This window comes from Sorghum bicolor, chromosome 8 (assembly GCF_000003195.3).
Source record: "Sorghum bicolor cultivar BTx623 chromosome 8, Sorghum_bicolor_NCBIv3, whole genome shotgun sequence".
NCBI lineage: Eukaryota > Viridiplantae > Streptophyta > Magnoliopsida > Poales > Poaceae > Sorghum > Sorghum bicolor.
In genome coordinates, this window is record NC_012877.2 from 1,605,381 (window position 1) to 1,619,519 (window position 14,139).

At 42.4% G+C, this 14,139-nt stretch overlaps 1 pseudogene; it reads right to left on the bottom strand.

The window, feature by feature from the left end:
* On the bottom strand, positions 5,562-6,218 carry LOC110429735 (annotated as a pseudogene).

A 14,139-nucleotide genomic window follows, 5' to 3' on the forward strand; every position in this document is an offset into this window, starting at 1 on the left:
AGAGCAAGTTAAGGAGAAGCCAACATTCTAGAGCAGAACATCTGACATTGACTACTATTATAGAAATAAGAAAGATAGTTTTGAAAAAGGACGAGGCATATGTAATGAGAAAAAACATTTAGAAGATAACGAAAAGAGTGCTAAGACCTGCTCAAAGAGAGCTTCTTTTAATTGATTCATCAAAGGTATCCTCACCACATCTACAATTTCAAGTTGTACAATGCACTGCTTCAAGGTTGTTTCCTGTTCTTGAATGTCATAAAACATTCTACTCTTAACTTTTTTTAGAGGGAAGTATACTTACACTTGTTCAAAGTTGTCTTCATCGAAATGTTGATCAAGCACATATTGGTATGCAGTCACAATCTTTTCAGGCATACCACCAACAGTCAGTTTCTATAGAAGAATTCAACAAGTTAATACTCTAATATCCAATTCTTATGTTTCTACCCAAAAAAGAGAGTTACAAGGATAACAAGCAACTCACTTTTAGTATTGTACTGGAATCCTTCCTTGCAACTTTGGAATTTGAGGGGTTAGAGCTAGGATTTGAATTATTCTTATTCCCATTGTTATCAAACATAGCAGGGTTGTCACCAAAAAGTGGTGTCTTTCAGATTTTCAATACGGGTTCCAAAAACTTTGCATTCATCCCAAATTCCTATATGTAATTCCTACAGATAAGTTATAAACAATCTTTTTATTCTGGATTTCCAAAAAAAAAAATGAACCAAATCAAATTAGCCATCAGTTATCCAGTATGTAATCTAGTTTCAATAAAGTATCATGTCTGATTAGTGCACATTATCCTAGTAGATTTTGCAGAAAATTTCTTTGCATAGTATTAATGAAGGTCCATGCAAACTATGTTTAAAATTTAATGACCCTTCCAAACATTTATAACATCAGAAACACCAGTGGGAAAAAACCTGAATCACTGCTTCTGGCAGATGAGTAGCAACTTACCAAGCAAGACAGTTTTAAGAAAACAATATATTAATTAAACCCAATGCTATTGGACGAAATGGAGGAAATTAGGCAACAAACTAAAAATGCTAATTGATTTACTAATTGATTCTGCTCTAGTTAGTTTAAGCACATTTTCTGTTCATACAATTATAAATACCAAAATCGAATGCACCATGCACATGACCATGATCATTGCTTCAACAGACCATGCACATGACCATGATCATAGCTTCAGCAAACATCAAAATGCACCAACAGACACATCAAAATGCACCACACACATGACCATGATCATTTTGATGTCTTTTGAAGCTATGCTCACCTTCCCGAAATCGATACACCATGCACAAAACTGAATAGTTTGCTACAACTAAACTGAATTGGTCATTGATTCAATGGTACTATAGTACTTTAATTGTACTAAAACATTTAGATCCTCCTGCATTCTTGGACAAGGCTCTAGAACAACTCTAGGAGCTGCTGCACTGTGAAGAATTTATCTCGTCATAGTGAAACAAGATAATACTTATTAGTCTCACCACCAGTTTCATTCCTTCTTCTCCCCCATTTTCATAGACATGTTTCAACGATCCGGGTAAAACCCTCCAGAACTCATGCACATAATCTCCTCCCTTGCGCTTACTGTTTTGCAAGATATCATTTGATAGAAATAGGAATGATATTTTCTTATCCTCTGTTGCACTACTGAACTGCTTTTCCCATGTGTCTACAACCCTTTTGGCCCTCTTGCGGTGAAAAATGCACCATTGTGAAAGTGCTGCATAAGGGTTAAGGAATACAAGAAAGAATTGCTAATGCAATATGTAGATGCAAACTTACATGGGCATAACACTAAAAAGCACGGCCCGGTCCAATACATGTGTGTGTGTGTGTGCCGGCGGTGCTTTTTAGCAGTGTATAGGACACACAAGTATGGCCATTTGTGTGTGTGCTTATGTCCTATACATATATATATAACAAAAAATATTCCACACATTAAAGTTTCTTGACACAAATTAAATTGTAAAATAGTTTTAGACACCACTTTATTAGAAATATTCTTCAAGCAGCTCGAACGTCGTTCCTTAACATTGGAGCAATGGCTGGCATTATTGTGTTTGCATTTTCTCTCGAGTCAGAATTCATGCATCACCTAGTTGGTCTTGGATCCCCATGGGGCCCTACCCATACTAGAATACTGGTGTTTTCTTCCCCACTGTCTCCAGTTCCACCACCTCCAGAAGCAGCATCTATCCAATTAATTGAGAAACACCTTTGTCCTTGCCTGTTGCTTTCCAGTAGCTTTCCATGGTGTCACGGTTGGTGCACATGCCCATCAAGTATTTCATGTCTCTTTGGTAAAAACAAATTGCACTCCTTCTCCCCGTCTTCGCTTTACCTAACTATTGATTTTGAGCAAGTGAAAAAGACCACAACAGTTGAGCTAAATATGTGTGTGTGGGCACGTGTGTGTGTACAACTCACTTATGATCGTTTCTTACATGTTTCAATATTTCGTATTAATTATAAATTTTCTATATGCCTATGCACGTGGATTCAGAATTCCATATATTTGATACATACACAAATCCAAATTGAAACAACATCACGTATCATTCAAACCTGGCAGTGTGGACTTTCAAACAAGTGTGGCACCATCCCAATTGGACCAGTCAGTAAAGTGGCGAGTGGACTTTCAAACCTGGCAGTGTTGTCACCTATCTTATAGAGGCAAATCTATCTTGGTAAATACCCATCTCACTAGTATCCCAATGAACATGATGGGGTTCTACTACTTACATGAGGGGACACACAAACAACTGGACTCATTGAGAAGGAGATTTTTTTAGCAGGGGTTGCGGAACAAAGAAATATCATGCGTTAAAATGGGAAGTGCTTGCCTGACCTAAAGAGTTTGGTGGTGTTGGGTTCCTAGAGACAAGAGTAACGAATGTTGGCCTTCTTACAAAGTGGATATATAGAACTGAAAATGGAGAGCAGAGTATATGCATTAGTGTACTGAGCAAAAAAAAACGAACAATAAAAGTATGTTCAGATAAAGAGTAGAGGTGCTTACCAATTTTGACCAGGACCGGGTTCACTCAGTCAAGCTAGCTCTAGTTTGAAACAGGGAGAGCTATGTTTGTTGGGGATGCGGAAAGGACCAGATTCTGGGCAGATGTTTGTTTAGGGGAGGGTGCTGTCAAAACTAAACTTCCCAAATATATACTGGTATACTTCTAATCATGCTCACAGACAAAAAAAAGAAAATTGACGCCAAGCATGTTTACTGAATAGGCCGATCAAGTTTGCTGAAAGTTCCAAGGCCATCCTAGACTTCAAATCCAACCTGTTTAACCCAGCTGCAGGGAGTACCGTACCAATAACAAATTTGTTTTGTTTATCTTCGTAGGAGTAAGCTGGCTCTCAGGTGAAATTCATCGATTGGGTGTTCTCCAACAACTGGTTCTTTGGTATTATTGTAAGCTGAAAATCCCAGCAAACTGCTGCTAATAAGCCTCACTACTGCAGATGTGTGGGTTCTGAAATACCATAGAAGATTCTGTAGCAACCAAATATTACCTTGGTTACTCAGGAATGTGGCCCCCTCTACGCCCATTAAACACAAATATATACCTAGCAACCCCTCATTTCTAACTTTGACATTCATGCGTGGTGTCTAACCTCTAAGCCGATAGATTCAATCCCCTGTATCCATAGAAACTGCTAGCAGGCCCTACTTTTTTTCATGATGATGGCTTCCCACTAAATTTGTAACACATAATCCCATCCTGAGCACTCATAACCCAACTTTGGCATTCACATGAATATGGTCCCTTCTACACCAACTGAACACAAATCTATCATTAGCAGTCCTCGCTTTCCTATCCGTGTGATAGTGTCTTCCCTCTAAGTCCATAGATGCAACCCCTTGTATCTACAAAAGCTGTTAGTGGACCCTCCTCTTCACATGACATTAACTTCTTAAGTTTGTAGCACACAATCCTATCATGATAATCCCAGACCTAACTTTTGTGTTCAGGTGAAGGTGGTCCCCTCTATGCCTACTAAACACAAATCCATGGCTAGCAGAGCTCTTTTCTAACTTTGACATTCACTCGTGTTGTCCTTCCTCTAAGCCTATAGATACAATCACCTGTTCCACATGAACTGGTAGCAGGTCCTCCTTTTTCATGACAATGGCTTCCCATTAAATTTGTAACACATAATCTCATAATGAGCACTCCTCATCCAACTTCGGCATTCACGTGAAGGTGGTCCCTTCTACACCCACTAAACACAAATTTATCACTAGCAGCGCTCCCTTTTCTAACTTTCACATTCACTTGGCGATGTCTTCCTTCTAAGCCCATGGATACAATCCCTTGTATCTACAAATTCCGCTAGCAGGCGTTACTCTTCATTCGATGTTGCATTCGCTCTTAAGTCTATAGCATATAATCCTACCATAAAGCATTCCTCTCCCAACTTTGAATGCTCACATGATGGTGGTCTCCCTCTCTACCTACAGAATATAATATTACAAAGTCCGCTAGCGGTGTTACTCTTCGCTCTTAAGTCTATAGCGCATAAGCCACCGTGAGCATTCCTCTCCTAACTTTGTCACTCACATGATGGTGGCTTCCCTCTCCACTCACAGAATATATCTATCTATTGCTAGCCACCCCCTATTTTAGTCCTGATTTACCTGGTGGCCTTTTCTATTTATCATCAAATGCTTGGCATGGGCACTGTTGGCCTCAGGCCGACCAGGGCACAACGCTTAAAACCCCAGCCTCTGGCCCATACATGTGTGTGTGTCCCATGCTTTTTAGAGGCATACAGGACAAACACATCTGTGTGCACGCGCGTGTATGTGGCGCGATCCACACATTAAAGTTTCTCAACACAATTTAATTTATAAAATAATTTCAGACACAACTATATAAGAAATGTTCTTCAAGCAAATCGAACGTCGTACCTTGACATCGAAGCATAGGCTCTGAGGAGATCTACATATTTCTTCTCTTCATTCATCCTCATATAACTTACTTTGTGCACTGTGCTTGCTATCTCTCATGGGCACCTCAAATGCCTACAACATCCATTTCGTCTGACAGAATGACTATTGGGACCTCTCTTGTGCGTACACTCGTCCACCATGGCAAGTGAGGATGGATGCGGTCAGATTTGCATGGAAGATCCGGATGTCACATTTTACCACATTTTTATTTGGTCCGACATCTAGACGTTGCAGCGCATGTGGTCTGACTAGCCTCTACCCGAGCACATTGTGTGCACGCTTGCACGGGCATGTGTGTTGTGTCTTGAACATATATAAAACAAAAAAATAATCCACACTTTAAAGATTCTTGACAAAAATTAAATTGTAAAATAGTTTTAGACATAAGTATACACAACATTATAATAAATATATGATGCTCTACTTCAGAGTGTTGTTTCCTGTTCTTGAGAGGTAGGTATCAATTATAATACAGGCTGATCAATGCTTAAAAATCATGTAAGCAAAAGGCATGACAGAACATTTGTTTATCTTCGCTACAACACTAGCCTTTATCTTCGCTTGGGGGCTAGGGTTGGGGTGGGGACACGCCACCCTCAGTGGTCCTGCCCTTCTTGGGTGGGTGGCTGCGGGCCTTGGACATCCCGGCCGTGGCCTACTTCACGGTGGTGTCCAGAGGGTTCTTGGCCTTGGGCGGGCACCTGCAGCCACGCCCCTCCTTGCGGACGACGCTGCCAACGACTTGGGCGGTGGCGCAGGCCGGTATGTTTGGGTCCCGTGCCTTGGGCAAGCGTCCGTGTCCATGCATCGGTGGCACATCAAGGGCCGACACGGAAGTAGTGTATGAGCTCCCCAGATTCCTTCATGCACACTAGGTGCAGGGCCAGCAGCGACGCGTGCGCGGGGTGAGCTCACCGTACTTGCCCTGCATGTACTTGGAGATAGCCAACTTGTTCGACCTGTTGTTGTCGCCGAGGCCCATGATTGCCACTAGGATCATATGCAGCAGGAACACGCGCAACAAACACGCCACACGGTCCGTTGTTATCTCACTCCATTTTGCATCAGCCACAACCCCCAAAAAATGAAGAAACTTTTTTATTTTTTGATCGAATAGGAACGAAATTAACCACCATGAAACACGCATCGAGCATGGCGGCATCCTGAATCCAGCTACATTCGAGCACCAGAACGAATTTGGAGAGTCGTGTCCGCCGCACCCCATCTGTCGTGCCGGAGAGCCGAGCCAGGGAGAGGGAGGGGCGTGCTCGGTAGTGGGGAGAAGGAGAGGTACGATGTGCCGCTTGGGGCTAAGGGTGGTGCAGCTGAGGCATGAGGGTGGCTAACTATGAGCTAGGCTTTCAATGTTTGTTTATATAGTCGAGATGGTATTGGGCTGCTGTGAGTTAGTGGGCTGGGTGTGATTTATAGAGGTGGATGCCTTATAAATGCCCGCCTCCATAAATGATTTATTGAGGTAGGCATGTTTTACTGCCTTCGTAAATTGATTTACCAAGGTGGACATTTTTTATGGACTCTGTAAATAAAATGCCTCAGTTAATATTTGGTCAATGCCTCGTAAAATCATTTGTGTATTAGTGCAATAGGTTGGCACTTCACTTTTTAAGATCTTATTGGCGGCAACCAAAGATGCTTGAACAAATATACAGATTGCTTCAAGCATAGTATATGAAAAGGAAAGGTTTCTTTAATTCTAACTGCCAAGGATCTTCTCAGTTCTGGAAAGGGCTCCCAGTCTGATTTATGTGGTGGCCATTTCTATTTAACATTAAATGCCTGGCAGGGGCACTATTGACCTCAGGCCGACCAGGGCACGATGCTTAAAACCACGGCCTGGCCCATACATGTGTGTGTGTGGGCGCGCGTGGCCCATGCTTTTTAGCGATGTACAGGACACACATCTATGTGCGCACACCAGTGTGTGTGTGTGTCCTAGACGTATATAAAACAGAAAAGTCCAAACATTAAAGTTTATCAACATAAATTAATTTGTAAAATAGTTACACAACTATATAAGAAATGCTCTTCAAGCAGATCAAATGTCGTACCTTGACATCAAAGCAATGGCTAGCGTTGTTGTGTTTGCATTTTCTCTTAAGTCAGAATTCGTGCATCACCAAATTGGTCTTGGATCCCATTGCAGCCCTGCCCATACTAGAATACCAGTGATTTCTTCATCCGTATGTAGAATACATGTGTTTTCTTCCCCCACTGAGTCCAGTTCGACCGCCTCTAGAAGCAGCATCTATCCAATTAATTGAAAAGCACCTTTGTCCTTGCCTGTTGCCTTCCAGTAGCTGTCCATGGTGGCATGGTTTGTGCTCATGAGAGGCAGCTTCAAGCAAATTGCACTGCCAATGAAACAAGTGAATGCGCCGGAGGCAAAAATACTTGAGGCCAATCACTTTAATCCATAACTTTCCCATACTCATGTTGGCACTGCACTTGTCAGTTCTTATTGGCTGCAACCAAAGAGCCTTCACCAAATATTATTCAATCCTAGACCAATACAAATTCATCTAATGTGTAGTAGAGCTTCACTCAGCAAAAGGGATAATCCTAAAGGTACTGACCATGGTGTACATCTCGAAGGTGTTAGGCACTCTTTCATGGCCATTCGTCCTTGAGGTGCTATACGCAAGAGGTTACTCTAGACATTGACTCATTGGTGTAGTTGGATTGCAATGCTACTATCCAAATCTACCTCAAAGGCCCTACTCAATAGTCAACCATGACTATCAGATAAACATATGTATGGTGTATTGCTTGAGAAGGAGCTTCAAGAAGATTATACTACTGTGGAAACAAGCAAATGCGAGGGAGGCAAAATTTCAGACCAATCACTTTAATCTACAACTTTGCCAAGCTAATGTCCAAACTATTTTCGAATAGGTTAGTGTTATAGATATGTGTGTGTGTGTGTGTGTTTGTATATTCCAAACTATTTATGGAGGTGAACATTTTGTTTACGAAGGCAACCAAGATTGTCTGTCTTGTAAAAATCAGAGGCGGTCAAAATTGCTCGTCTCGTAAAATCAATTTAAGGAGGCACCTAAATCAATTTATGAAGGCGGCCCTCCTTCCAAAAACGGAGGCCATTTTTCAGAGCCAGACCTCTTATGGCCCGCCTCTATAAATAGGCCCGGAGCCTAGCTCCCAGGCCATTATACAGTCACACATAAAAGTTACACTTAGGTTTCTTATCTCTCACTTCTGTCTCCACCATACTAAGCAAAGCGGCCGTCTCCCCCACACCATCTCCACCTTGCTCTCTCCTTCATCGTGCTACCGGCGGTGGAGGTCATGATGCCCACATCTCGTGGCCGGTGGCAGAGCTTGTGCGGCTGGAGGTGGAGCTTGTGTGTCGCGAGCAGATCTACCGAGCCCCACCACAAGTAGACAACTGGCAGCAGCAGATCTGGTGAGCCCCAACCCAAGCAGGCAGCTGGCAGGGGCGATCTGCCGAGCCCCATCCCCGAGCAGGCAATAGGTAGCGGCGGATTTGGCGAGCACACCCCTGGTCGAGTGGTGGATCCAGCGAGCCCCACTGCGGAGCAGCGGATCCGCACCCCCAATGGCAGATCTGGAGAGCAGTGGATCCGTGCTCCTACCGGCTGTTGTGGACCGTACTCCTGACTACCAACGCAGCCCATCTGCGTTGCTCTGGCATCCGCAAGTCAGCATGGCCTCTCCTGCTGTCGCTAGTTGTTGTATTTCTAGACACATTGCTTTTACTATGTACCTAAGTATAGCATAAACCTAGTGTACAACAAAAGCTACATATGTAGAAATGCCCAAACGTCTTCGAATTTAGAAGAGAGAGAGAGAGTTTGTATTAGATATTAGAATTTTGCAACAGATCCTATCAATTTTCTTGTGCATAGCAGTAGAAGACATGTTCAAAAGGAGACACACCTGTCCTAAACGACCAAGACACGATTGCACCACCAATTTCTTAAGGAGCGGCGACGCCTGTTCAAAATAATTAAGATGCGTAGATAAGAAAAACATAATAAGTACAAAAAATCTGAGAGAAAAAGATACTTCCTTGGTGAGTGAGACAAGATCAAAATTGTAGTAATTTTAACTAAAGAATTCACCAATTGACAAATGTATTCAGCAGTTTAGCCACAGCTCTACAAAAAACAAACTGAAGATAAATGTTATCCATTATGCATAACGGTAGTGCGGTAATCTAAATTGACAGCTATGTATCCTGCATTTGAGAAAAAACTCATCATTTGCTTTCCATTGCATTGCATTCGATCTATTAAATTAGAATTTTACTTGAATCATCCGACCACACACTCGAATTGGGAAAGAAAATATTAGAGTTGCCAAAACAGGAAAAAAAATAGATCTAGGGTTCGCCGACTCCAACGGCCTCGCCCCCACCACCAGCCACCACCCTACCACGGGTGGTAGGGTTCATCAAAGCTCTGGTGAACCCTAGTGCCCTTGGTGCTCTCGCTCTTCCCCTCCCCCACCTCCATCTTCTCAGCTCTAGCGAGCCTCCCCCACTCCAACATTGCCAGACTGCCCTTGCTGCCGCCAGCTCCCTAAGCCGCGCATCGACCATTCCCACCACCTGGCCTTACCTGCCTCCCCTGGCTGGCCATTCTATACCCCAACGGAGTTGGAGAAGAAGGGACTGCTTGCTTAAACCCTAGCCCGAACCAGGAGGAGAGAAAGAAGAGGGGACAGAGAGAGAGAGAGGAGGAGGAGGAGGAGGCCTACCTGGCCCTGCTGATCCACCGCCATCGCGACATCTGCCAGGGCCGCGTGTAGGGGGAGGCGGTGGGGCATGAGCGCGGACGCGATAAGGCGGTGGGATGCATGCATGGACCGCCAGAGCTCACCGGGCGCAGATCCGTCACATCGCCGCCATAGTTTCCTAGAGGGGAGAAAGAGAGGGAGAGAGAGAGATAGGGTGGGGACGAGTGAGTGCGGGTGAGGACAAGGGTGTGCGGGGCTGCAGGCGGTGTGCAGGCCAGTGTGGAGGCATTATCCCCACCGCCTACGCTTTCTCTTATTAGTATTTTTGAATAAATTATCATCTTTAAAATGTTTTGAAGAATAATCCAAGTCTAGAAAGGTCTAAGCATCTAGTGGAATTTAAACCTTATGAGAATAGCTGCTAGAGTAAACCAAAGAATTTTATTGAGCACATCAGCATGATTATAGATACAATTTTCTCAAATAGTTTCATTTCAAGATAGTTTATGTAGTCCTAAATTAATTATTTAGTCCCAATGAGGCATGTTCTTTTGATTATTAGTAAGTCAAGTATTACTAAATAAAAAATATTTATTGCATTCCAATTGTGACTGTAAAAAATGACATACATTCATTAATCTTGTAAAAAAATGACAACCAACATAACCATTTCTTGGAAAAACCTAGTGTTGCACTTGATCGATTAGGATGCTGCAACCCTTAGTCGTGCTTCATGGAGCAGGAATGCAACCTGCAAAACAACTATCAATGGTAACAAATTGACTATTGCCTTACAAAGAATGACCATTGACAGACATGTATAATGATGACACAGAAAATTGCATGTGCTGGATTAATTCAGAACTTGTGCTTCCCGTGCAGGTATGCCTTGAGGGTTTTGATGTAGTCCTCAAACCCCCCATCTTTGCCATGGCCCAAAGCAGGTCTTCTACTTCTCTCTTCACCAGTCGTCACTCATTATCTTGTATAATAGGGTGGTCAATTTTTCTAACAAAATAAAGACCCAAGTTCAATATTATATTCTGTACATACTTTGGTTTACCATGCATATCATGTGCATCTTATTGAAGAACACTTACTCGATAGGAGAGCTTTGTTTGTGACGCTTTGCAGGAGCTTGCCACCACTACCGACATAATATAAAAATATGGAGAAAACATTGGGCTGTATTCGTAGTTTTCAAATTTTGTCTGCATTATTGACTACAAACAATGGTGATGTCGATGAAACAGAGTTTTACAAGTGCTATTTTTTTCACCTGGTTGATTAATTAACTAACCATATTACCACCATATATGTAGCCCAAGTGAGGGTTATTAGCAATGAAATTGGTCAGGAAAGGGGAGCATTTGGAGGTTCGCTTGCAACCACCGCTACAAATGCTGTCAGCTGAAAGGAGACTCACTGGTGGCCTCCCCCATGAACCTCTTGACATGCAAGGAAGCACTTGTGGCCTCCATCATGCCAAATCGGGGGGGGGGGGGGGGGAGGTGCCGGATCTAGATGTAGATACGGATGGGAGGTGGTAGCCAGATCTGGAGGAAGGCGAGCAGAAGCCTCACACATACCTCAAGTGAGGAACCCAGCCTCCCTAGCCTCTTGCTCATAGGAGCCTTGTGAATGATAAGCATGTATGCGGTATGCGAAGGTCGACGAGCTCTGCCTATCTGCGCGTATGCTAGATCCGAAAGAGAAAAGTGAACGTGCTCATGCGGATCTGCGATAAGTGGGAGAGACAAGGGTTAGACGAATGGTTGTAGGGAACCTGCTTTACGTCGGTGGCGTATGGCATATCTCAAAGGGGCCACTGCATGCCCACACTGCCGTATGTGGGCTCTCCAAATTGGGTGCCATATTCAATAGGCTGGAGCTAGCTTCCAACAACGTCGAGCTCGTATGGCTCTCATGCTTGAGCGATGGCGGCGCCAAGAGGTACACATGGGAGCAAAGGGAAGGGCGGCAATACAGATAAGAGAGGGAAATGAAAGGGAGCTAGGGTTCTGGCTTGGATAGGAGCTCGCTGCAGAAGTGTTTGATGACAACAGGGGTAGATTCAGGAGGCTGGATGGGCTGCATCAGCCCCCCTAGACGGCATGTTGATTCTCTAATAGTTAGAGCGTCTTTGGTAAAACATGATGCAACATGTGTCAGTACATAGAGGAGCCACTGATAATCCGCATTCTCTAGTGCAAGGAGGAGGGAGTTGATTTTAAGAAACCTAACACTAGTAGAGAACACACTTTCCTTTTTCGCTTTAGTCTAGACCAGAATTTGGCCCGACGATTTAGTTCAGGTTAGAATCACTAACCGTGACTAGAATACCTTGGCCAATGAGAACACACTAGTAGAGAACACACTTACTCTGCACATTAAAGTTTCTTGTTAAAATTTAAATTGTAAAATGGTTTTAGACACAAGTATACACAGCTATATATAGAATAAATGTATGATGCAGGCTGCTCTGATCACTACTTACAGAAAATCATGCAAGCAAAAAGCACAACACACAAGAATGGTGTCAAACTATTCATCATCAGCAGATAAAACTTATAGTCTCACAACAAGTTTCTTTCCTTCTCCCCATTTTCATAAATATGTTTCAATAAACTTTGGTAGAACCCTCCAGAACCCATCCATGTATAATCTTATCCCTTTCACTTTTTGCGTGATGTCATATTTTCTTCAGGGATCCTAATGAGAAGATGTTCCAAGTTGAGCTCACTAAGGAGATATTTCGAGATTATCAGGATCCTTTTGCATGACATTATTGCTATTATACATGATATGAAAAAAAAGCTTTCAATCAATTTGGATTTCTTATAGCTCTCACACTTACCTTTCATTATAATTCTGAAATGTTTGTGTCCTTGACTATTGAATATGGAATACCTGAATAGGTTGGACCTTTACCGTCAAAATGTCTGGACTTGTAAGGTGTATGGAAAGTCTAAGCTTACCTACAAGGAAGCTTTAGTAATTTGAACCCTGCATCATAGAAGTTGTATGTCGCAGTGGGTTAGGCTAGTTGTGACAAGGGCACCACCCAATCATTGCCTATGTTGAATGGCATGTTTAGCCTCCACTCGAGCAATGTGTGTGTGTGTGTGTGTGTGTGTGTGTGTGTGTGTGCGCGCACTCAAGTATGTGTGTTTGTGTCCTGAACATACATAAAACAAAGAAATACACAACTATACAATAAATGTATGATGCACTGCTTCAGGGTTGTTTTCTTGTTATTGAAGGCCAAGTATCAACTATGATGCAGGCTGCGCTGATCACTGCTTACAGAAAATCATGTAAGCAAAAAACATAACAGCCAAGAATGGTGTCAAACTGTTCAACATCAGCAGATAAAACTTACTAGTTTCACCACAAGTTTCTTTCCTTTTCCCTATTTTTATAGACATGTTTCAATGAGCTAGGTAGAACCCACCAGAACTCATCCATGTATAATCTTTTCCCTTTCACTTTTTGCATGATGTCATATTGGCTTCAGAGATCCTAATGAGAAGGTGTTCCAAGTTGACCTTACTAAGGAGATATTCTATCAGGATCCTTTTGCATGAGATTATTGCTATCTAACTTATTTATACATGATATGAATATAAGCTTTTAATCAAATTGGATTTCTTATAGCTCTCGCACTTGCCTTTGATTATAATTCAGAAATGTTTGTGTCCTTAACTATTGAATAGGGAATACCTGAATAGGTTGGACCTTTACCATCAAAATGTGTGGACTTGTAAGGTGTACGGAAAGTCTAAACTTACCTACAAGGAAGCTTTGGTAATTTGAACCCTACATCATAGCAGGTGTATGTTGCAGTGTGTTAGGCTATTTGAGACAACACCACCCAGTCGTTGCCTATATTGAATGGCATGTTCAGTCTCTACTCAAGCATTGTGTGTGTGTGTGCGTGGGCACGCTCAAGCATGTGTGTTTGTGTCCTCAACATATATAAAACAAAAAAGACTCTGCACTTTAAAGTTTCTTGATAAAATTTAAATTGTAAAATGGTTTTAGACACAAGTATACACAACTATATATAGAATAAATGTATGATGCACTGCTTCATTGTTGTTTCCTATATATTCTTGAAGGCCAAGTATCAATTATGATGCAGGTTGCGCTGATCACTGCTTACAGAAAATCGTGTAAGCAAAAAGCATAACACACAAGAATGGTGTGAAACTGTTCATCATCAGCAGATAAAACTTAGTCTCACGACAAGTTTCTTTCCTTCTCCCCATTTTCATACATGTTTCAATGAGCTTGGTAGAATTTGCCAAAACTCATTCCTGTATAATCTTATCCCTTTGACTTTTTGCATGATGTCATGTTGGCTTTAGAGATCCTAATGAGAAGGTGTTCCAAGTTGAGCTCACTAA